Here is an 8,275-nt window from a genome sequence, read left to right on the forward strand (position 1 = left end):
ACAGTAAGCCACGCCCCCATGCTAACAGCTGTATAGCTAATACTGAGCAGCTTCTGATAGTATTCGGCTAGAAGGCGTGTGTGTTTACTTGTTATCGCCCAGAAAACCGATTAGTGTGTGTGTGAGAGTGTGTTTGTGTTGTATAATATAATGATTCTTTAGTTAGATGAGTCCTCTTTGGTATTTTTAAATGAGGCCACACCCTATTTCCTCTCAGGCAAGGGTTGTCTAAGGCCGTGTCTGTGTGTGTGTGTGTGTGTGTGTGTGTGTGTGTGTGTGTGTGTGTGTGTGTGTGTGTGTGCGCGCTAGTGTGTGTGGGTGTGTGTGTGTGTGTGTGTGTGTGTGTGTGTGTGTGTGCGCGCTAGTGTGTGTGGGTGTGTGTGTGTGTGTGTGCGAGTGTGTGTGTGTGTGTGTGTGTGTGTGTGCGCACGCGCGTGTGTGTGTGTGTGTGTGTGTGTGCGCGGTACTTTGATCAAACTGCCAGTAGAATGGTGGCATGAGTGGACAAACCTGATGGATGGGATGGTGTAGCCCTGCAGCTAAACACACACACAAAAATACACTCACTCCCGCAAGCCAAACCTCAAAATGAATACTGTGACACCCACACAACCAGCGCACACCCGTTCACCCTGACACACACACATATACACATACACACACACACACGCTCGCGCACACACACGCATGCGCACACACACGCATGTACGCGCACGCGCACACACACACACACACACACACACACACACACACACACACACACACACACACCACACCACACACACACACACACACACACACACACCAGAAGAGGCAGGCGGAGGAGCTGGGGTGGAGGTGCAGCCTGGGCCTCTGCAGAGAGCAGAGCACTTTTTACTCTCTCACTCTTTTCCTCACACACTCTCTTACTCTCACCTTTTTTTACACACTCTCTCTCTCTTACCCTTCCCCTCACACATACTTTTACTCTCTGACCCTTTTCCTCACACACTCTCTCATTCTCACCCTTCCCCTCACACACTCTCTCTTACTCTCACCCTTTTCCTCACACTCTCTCTCACTCTCTCCCCCTTCCCCTCACTCACTCTCTCACTCTCTCACCCTTCCCCTCACACATTCTCCCTGTCTCTATCGCTCTGCCTTACACCCAGGCATGCATGCTGAATATAGCTTATAACAGATGACATCACTGGATGCTTGTTGAGACATATCGGTATATAAACGATCAACCTGTTTGGCAGGCCCAATCTTTTCCAACTCAGGCCTATTGACATGTCAGTAAGATGAAGCTTATATTGTGAACTAGGAGGACTTCAGAGAAGAGGAGAGGAGAGGGGAGGAGATGGGAGGGGAGGAGAGGGGAGGAGATGTAGGAGAGGAGAGGGCAGGAGAGAGAGGATGGTAGGAGAGGAGATGAGAGGGGTTTTGTCATAACACAGTATAGTATTCGTGTGTTTAGGTGTGCGTGTGTATATGTATATGTGCTTGTGTTTTAGATGTTTTATATGTGTGTGTGTATACAAGGGTGTGTGTGTGTGTGTGTGTGTGTGTGTGTGTGTGTGTGTGTGTGTGTGTGTGTGTGTGTGTGTGTGTGTGTGTGTGTGTGTGTGTGTGTGTATGTGTGTGTGTGTGTAGGTGCCTGTGTGTATAGGACACCTGCCAGGTGTGTCCACCTGTACATAAAGTAGACCACGCCCAGGTCTCTGACATCATTCAGATGCCCTCCTGCTTTACAGAGCTTCACTCTTTGAAGTCCAAGCACAGTGAGAATCTTCAAAGGCTTACAGCTATACCAGTGCCAAAGGCAGGAGAGTAACTGGGGTGTGTGTGTGTGAGACGTGTGTTTGTGTGTGAGATGTGTGTGTGTGTGTGTGTGTGTGTGTTTGTTTGTGTGTTTGTTTGAATGTGCTGGTGATCATGAACTGATGATTTAAAATCTGACTAGAGATTCTTTGAGCATCCTCTACTTTGAACCAATAAATCTCCACCCGATACACATTCACCCGATAAACCTCTACACAATAAATCATCACCTGATAAACCTCTACTCGATAAACCTCTACACGATAAACCTCAGCACAGTAAACCTTCACCCGATAAACCTCTACACAATAAACCTCTACACGATAAATCTCTACGCGATAAACCTCTACATGATAAATCTCCACCCGATAAATCTCCACCCGATAAACCTCTACACAATAAAGCTTCACCCGATAAATCTACGCGATAAACCTCTACATGATAAATCTCCACCCGATAAACCTCTACACGATAGACTGCTACATGACAAATCTCCACCCGATAACCCTCTACACAATAAACCTTCACCCGATAAATCTACGCGATAAACCTCTACATGATAAATCTCCACCCGATAAACCTCTACACAATAAACCTCTACACGATAAACCTCCACACAATAAATCTCCACCCGATAAACCTCTACACGATAGACCGCTACATGACAAATCTCCACCCGATAACCCTCTACACAATAAACCTTCACCCGATAAATCTACGCGATAAACCTCTACATGATAAATCTCCACCCGATAAACCTCTACATGATAAATCTCCACCCGATAAACCTCTACACAAAAAACCTCCACCCGATAAATCTCTACGCGATAATCCTTCACCCAATAAAACTCTACATGATAAATCTCCACCCAATAAACCTCTACACGATAAACCTCCACCCGATATGCTGTTTCTTTATATTGGAATACTGAGCTGTGTTGCTCTCCATGCAGCTCTTGAAACTTCACCGTGTAATGCTAATTCTCCTGTTCCTATCCCTAACCCTTGTGTCCCTAGCCCTAATCCTAACCTTAATCCTAACTCTAACCCCTCAGACCCTAGGGTTAGTGTTTGGGGTTGGGGTTTGGGGTTAGAGCTATGGGTTTAGGGTTAGGGGTTAAAGCTATGGGGTTAGGGGTTAGGATTGGGGTTAGGGGTAGAGTTAGAGGTTAGAGCTATAGGGTTGGGTTTAGGGGTTGGGGTTAGGGGGTAGAGTTAGAGGTTAGGGGTTAGAGCTATGGGGTTAGGGGTTAGGGGTTGCTGTTAGGGGTAGAGTTAGAGGTTAGAGGTTAGAGCTATGGGGTTGGGGTTGGGGTTAGGGGTTAGAGCTATGGGGTTAGGGGTTGGGGTTAGGGGTTAGAGCTATGGGGTTAGGGGTTAGGGGTTAGAGCTAGAGGCAGGCCGTCTGGTGACTGAGGAAAGCATCACTGCTCAGAGGACATCAGTGGATCATGAGCCTTACTACACTACTACATTATACTGGCCTGAGGGAGGGAGAGAGGGAAGAAGAGAGAGAGGGAGGGAGGGAGAGAAAGAAAGAGGGAGGGAGGGAGGGAGAGAGGGGGAGAGAAGGAGAGAGAGGGAGGGAGAGAGAGAGACAGGGAGGGAGAGAGGTGTATATCATGAGATTGGCATAAAATGATTCAGATTTTATTTAGTAATGAGGAAACATGCAAATGATCAATCAAGACACGACACACTAATACACACATACACACACTTACATACAGACATAGATAAGCACACACACACACACACACACACACACACACACACACACACACACACACACACACACACACACACACACACACACACACACACACACACACACACACAGTATGTCTCAGTGTAGCTGTTTCTGTGTGTGTGTGTGTGTGTGTGAGTCTGTGTATGAGTCTCTGTGTTTCCGTGTGGCCCTGAGTGTCTGTGTTGCTCTAGTGCCTTGTGAGAGCTTCAGTCCTAGAGTGTGAGATCTGCACCTCAGATGCGCTCTTGAGTCATAATGCTGTCTGTGTTCCACCAGCCCACTCTAACATACAGCGGAGCTGTGCTTCAAACCGGCTGCCACAACCAGACGAAAACAACCACACACACTCGCCACACACACACGTGTGCGCACACACACTCTCTCTAGGTCCCTCTCTCTGCTGCATATGTCCCTGGCTCTGTGTGAATCCATAGTTATTTACAGTTTTTGCCATCACAAAGACCCAATTTCTGAAACTATGTCTCCTTTTGTGAAAACATAACACACAACACCACCCTTCTGGTAAATGGCTGCACATATTGTGTGATGCTGCCATGCTGACAGGGACTCTGACATTGGTACAGTGTCCTATGATGATCATTATATATTATATATTATATTCATAGCACATATTCACAGTCACACTGTCAGCATTGTCAGTGATGATATGTTGTTGTAGAAGTTCGCTATTGTTTGCTCTGACCATGTTGATGATGGTCTCTTTCTGTTCTAACATAGACAGTTGATGTGAACATTCTGCTGTTTTCAGCATGCATGATATCAAGCTTTACTGGTCCTGAACTTCAGAAATGCAGTTTTACTGTACTCACAGTTCAGTTCTGTGAGTTCGGTAGCATAGGTGTACTTATCTATTCTCATCTTGAAATGTACTGATGATGCTACAGTGGCAGATTAGGCTGGACCATTTGCCTCCAGAAAACTCAACTAACAATTACAGTACTAATTACTAACGATGGGTAAAAATTAGCTAGAAGTCTTTTTACCTGTGAGGGCTGGGTTTGGATAATTGATATGTGGTTGTTGCAGTTGCATGGCAGTGTTTTCCAAAAGAAACACATGGTTTCTCTAATGTTTGGCAAAAAGTGTGTCTTAGAATTTCTAAATGAGTGTAAAGCAGAGAATGTGCTTAAGGTTTAGAGGACCAGGTCAGTAGGTGGGCTACATGAGTTAGTTGTTCCCAAAACTGTGATGTAAGTTTTTGGGTCTTAGTGACTACAAAAAAACTGTAAAAGCACTTTGAGCATTTCTCTAACCACCAGCAACAAGGGGACAGACAGAAAGAGAGAGAGAAAGAGAGAGAGAGAGAGAGAGAGAGAGGGAGGGAGAGAGACAGAGAGTGAGACAGGGAAAGAGAGACGGAGAGAGAGAGATAGATGAAAGGCACCATATTCAGGTTCAGAGAAAGAGAGAAAGAGGGAGAGACACAGAGAGAGAAACAGGGAGAGAGAGAGGGATAGAGACAGAGATGGAGACAGGGAGAGGGACAGAGAGAGAGACAGGGAGAGAGAGAGAGACAGATGAAAGGCAGCATATTCAGGTGCAGAGAAAGGCAGGCGGAGGGTTAGTAAGTTTGTGGTGGTTTGCTAACAGGAAAAGGCATGCAGGTGCAGCCCCAGACGCGGAAATGTCTTCACCCTCCAAGAGAGTAGGCGTCTCTTCTCCCTCACGTTCACACCCAGCTGAGGAGACTCACGGGTATCACCACACGGGAGATGGAGCACAGGGTGCGCTGATCCCACAAAGCCCATAGGCTCATTACTCAGACCAGCAGCGCGGCTTCCCGCCACTTCAGCCTTCCTTCCTCGTACCGTAGGCAGCAGAACGTCTCTGGGAGCATCAGGTCACTCATGACCCTGCTGACCAAACCCCAGTAGGCCCAGGTGTGGAGTGTTCTGATAGTCCAGCAGCGTGGCAGCGCCCCCGCCTGGCAGAGAGGAGCACACAGCCAGTGGGCCATGCAGAAACGATGGCGACCTGTTATCAAATACCTACTCAGTCTCCTTCATGCACATTAATACAAATATTTACAGTGTAGAGAGGTAGAGGGAGAGAGAGAACAGACTCTTTTCTGCAATAGCCTGGGTCACGTTTCAGCCCCGACTTAGACAGGTACACACACACACACACATACACACACACACACACACACACACACACACACACACACACACACACACACACACATTTAAGTATGTATGTGACAATGTATTAATTTACATATAATACATATGAATGAATGCATTAATGTAAATGTATATGTAGAATAAAATGCTCCATTTAGACTACAGATTAGAAACTTCCTCTAACGTGCCAGAATGTGAGGAACTGTGTGTTTCTTTAAACAGAGATAAAGAAAAGAAGGAAAGAGTATAGAGTAGAGAGAGAGAAGGAAGGAAGGAACTACCCGGTTGATTGATCAGCTTTGGTGTGTGTGTGTGTGTGTGTATGCACGTGTGTGTGCACGTGTGTGTGTGTGTGTGTGTGTGTGTGTGTGTATGTGTGTGTGTGTGTGTGTGTGTGTGTGTGTGTGTGTGTGTGTGTGTGTGTGTGTGTGTGTGTGTGTGTGTGTGTGTGTGTGTGTGTGTACACGTGTGTGCTGTTTCTCCCTCATGATCCATTTGCTTGCGTGTGTTCTGTGGTTATGATATCATTAGGAGAAAAACACAGCATTCCTCTCTAAGTGCCCCCACCCGCATCAAATATTCATACAGCCCGCACCAGGGGGCAGGGTGGAGCAGAGGGGAACGAGAGGGGGTGGGGTTGGGGCGGGGTCAAGGGCGGGGTCAGGGCTGGGCTGGTCAGGCGATTGTGGCCTAACTGTCACACATTCTCATTGAGCAGAGGGGCTTCCCAGAGTCACCAGCCAACATTTAAACATTTAAACAGGACATTTAAACAGAAGACTTTAATGCCCGAAGAGGCTCACACACCCTAACCTAGTTGTTGAAGCTGAGTGAACAATTTAAAGCATGCATGTAAACACACACACATGCACGCACACACACACGCGCATGCACACACACACACACACACACACACACACACACACACACACACACACACACACACACACACACACACACACACACACACAGTCACAACCACATTTCTAGTTGACCCCAATGCCTATATATCTAATGTCTTAAGATTCACAACCACCTACTTGTGTGCTGTTCATATCCACATCTTTCTATCTGACTCCAGGGTGCTCGCCACTCACCCCTACTCAGCCCTACTCACCCCTACTCAGCCCTACTCACCCCCACTCACCCCTACTCACCCCTACTCACCCCCAATCACCTCTACTCACCCCACTCACCTCTACTCACCCCCACTCACCTCTACTCACCCCTACTCACCCCAACTCACCCCTACTCACCCCCACTCACCCCCACTCACCCCACTCACCTCTACTCACCCCTACTCACCCCCACTCACCTCTACTCACCCCAACTCACCCCCACTCACCTCTACTCACCCCCACTCACCCCTACTGAGCCCTACTCACCCCTACTCAACCCTACTCACCCCAACTCACCCCTACTGAGCCCTACTCACCCCCACTCACCCCCACTCACCCCTACTCACCCCCACTCACCCCTACTCAACCCTACTCACCCCCACTCACCCCCACTCACCCCTACTCAACCCTACTCACCCCTACTCACCCCCACTCACCCCTACTCAACCCTACTCACCCCCACTCCACCCCCATTCCACCCCAACACTGACTGAGGCAGAGGGGCAGCATATGAGGAGGAGGAGGGTAAAAGAACAGATGCATGAGCGCTGGGGTTGGACTGTGATATATTACCCCTGGGTACAGCAGAGAGAGAGCGCACTAAATCCATATCAGAGCGTCCGCTGTGCCCTCAGTATCAGTATGAAATATTCAAATCTGCCCATTACTCTGCATTAAAAACCACAGAATGCACACATGCACCTCACACGGTGTCCTGATAGTCACATTAAAGGCCCTCCATTAGAGTACACCACCCTGCATGTATGATGAAGTGTATGTGTGTGTGTGTGCGTGTGGGTGGGTGTATGGGTGAATGTGTGTGGGGGAGGTATATGGGTGCATGGGTGGGTGTGTGTGGGTGTTGGGAAGTATATGGGTGTGTGTGTGTGTGTGTGTGCGTGCGTGGGTGTGTGTGTGTGGGTGGGTGTATGGTTGAATGTGTGTGGGGGAGGTATATGGGTGCGTGTGTGGGTGTGTGTGGGTGGGTGTGGGGAAGTATATGGGTGGGTGTGTGTGTGTGTGTGTGTGTGTGTGTGTGCGTGGGTGTATGGGTGAATATGTGGGGGGTGGGGGTATATGGTGTGTGTCCTATTAATTATTATTTATTTATCTTACATTTTCACCTTAAACTACATTTCTTAATATGACTCTTGATAAATGTGTTCAGTCCTCTCTCTCTGTGTCAAAGGTGTGCATTGCATTAAGATTCTAATGAAATGTAAGAAAAAAGCACTCTTCTGAAATGGATACACTCATTTAGTTATATTTTACTTTTGTATGTTTGTTGTGGAAAAATGTTGTTCATACCAGAAATGAAAGGTGATATGATTTTGCCCTTAGGTACATTGCGTCCTTGGTAATTATGTTGGAACCTAGACTGACTTACGGCAATGTAGCTCCGCTTTTGTTCTGACAGTTTGTCTTAATCTGTTGGATTCTAATTGCATTCTGATTGCTTT

The 8,275-nt window shown here is 47.5% G+C and overlaps 1 protein-coding gene across 1 annotated transcript in view; it reads left to right on the plus strand.

Moving 5' to 3' along the window:
* The window catches only part of runx3 (RUNX family transcription factor 3), a 52,659-nt gene that overhangs the window by 29,339 nt on the left and 15,045 nt on the right, over positions 1-8,275 (plus strand). The gene's annotated exons all lie outside the window — the stretch shown is intronic.

Source organism: Brachyhypopomus gauderio, chromosome 15, assembly GCF_052324685.1.
Source record: "Brachyhypopomus gauderio isolate BG-103 chromosome 15, BGAUD_0.2, whole genome shotgun sequence".
Lineage (NCBI taxonomy): Eukaryota > Metazoa > Chordata > Actinopteri > Gymnotiformes > Hypopomidae > Brachyhypopomus > Brachyhypopomus gauderio.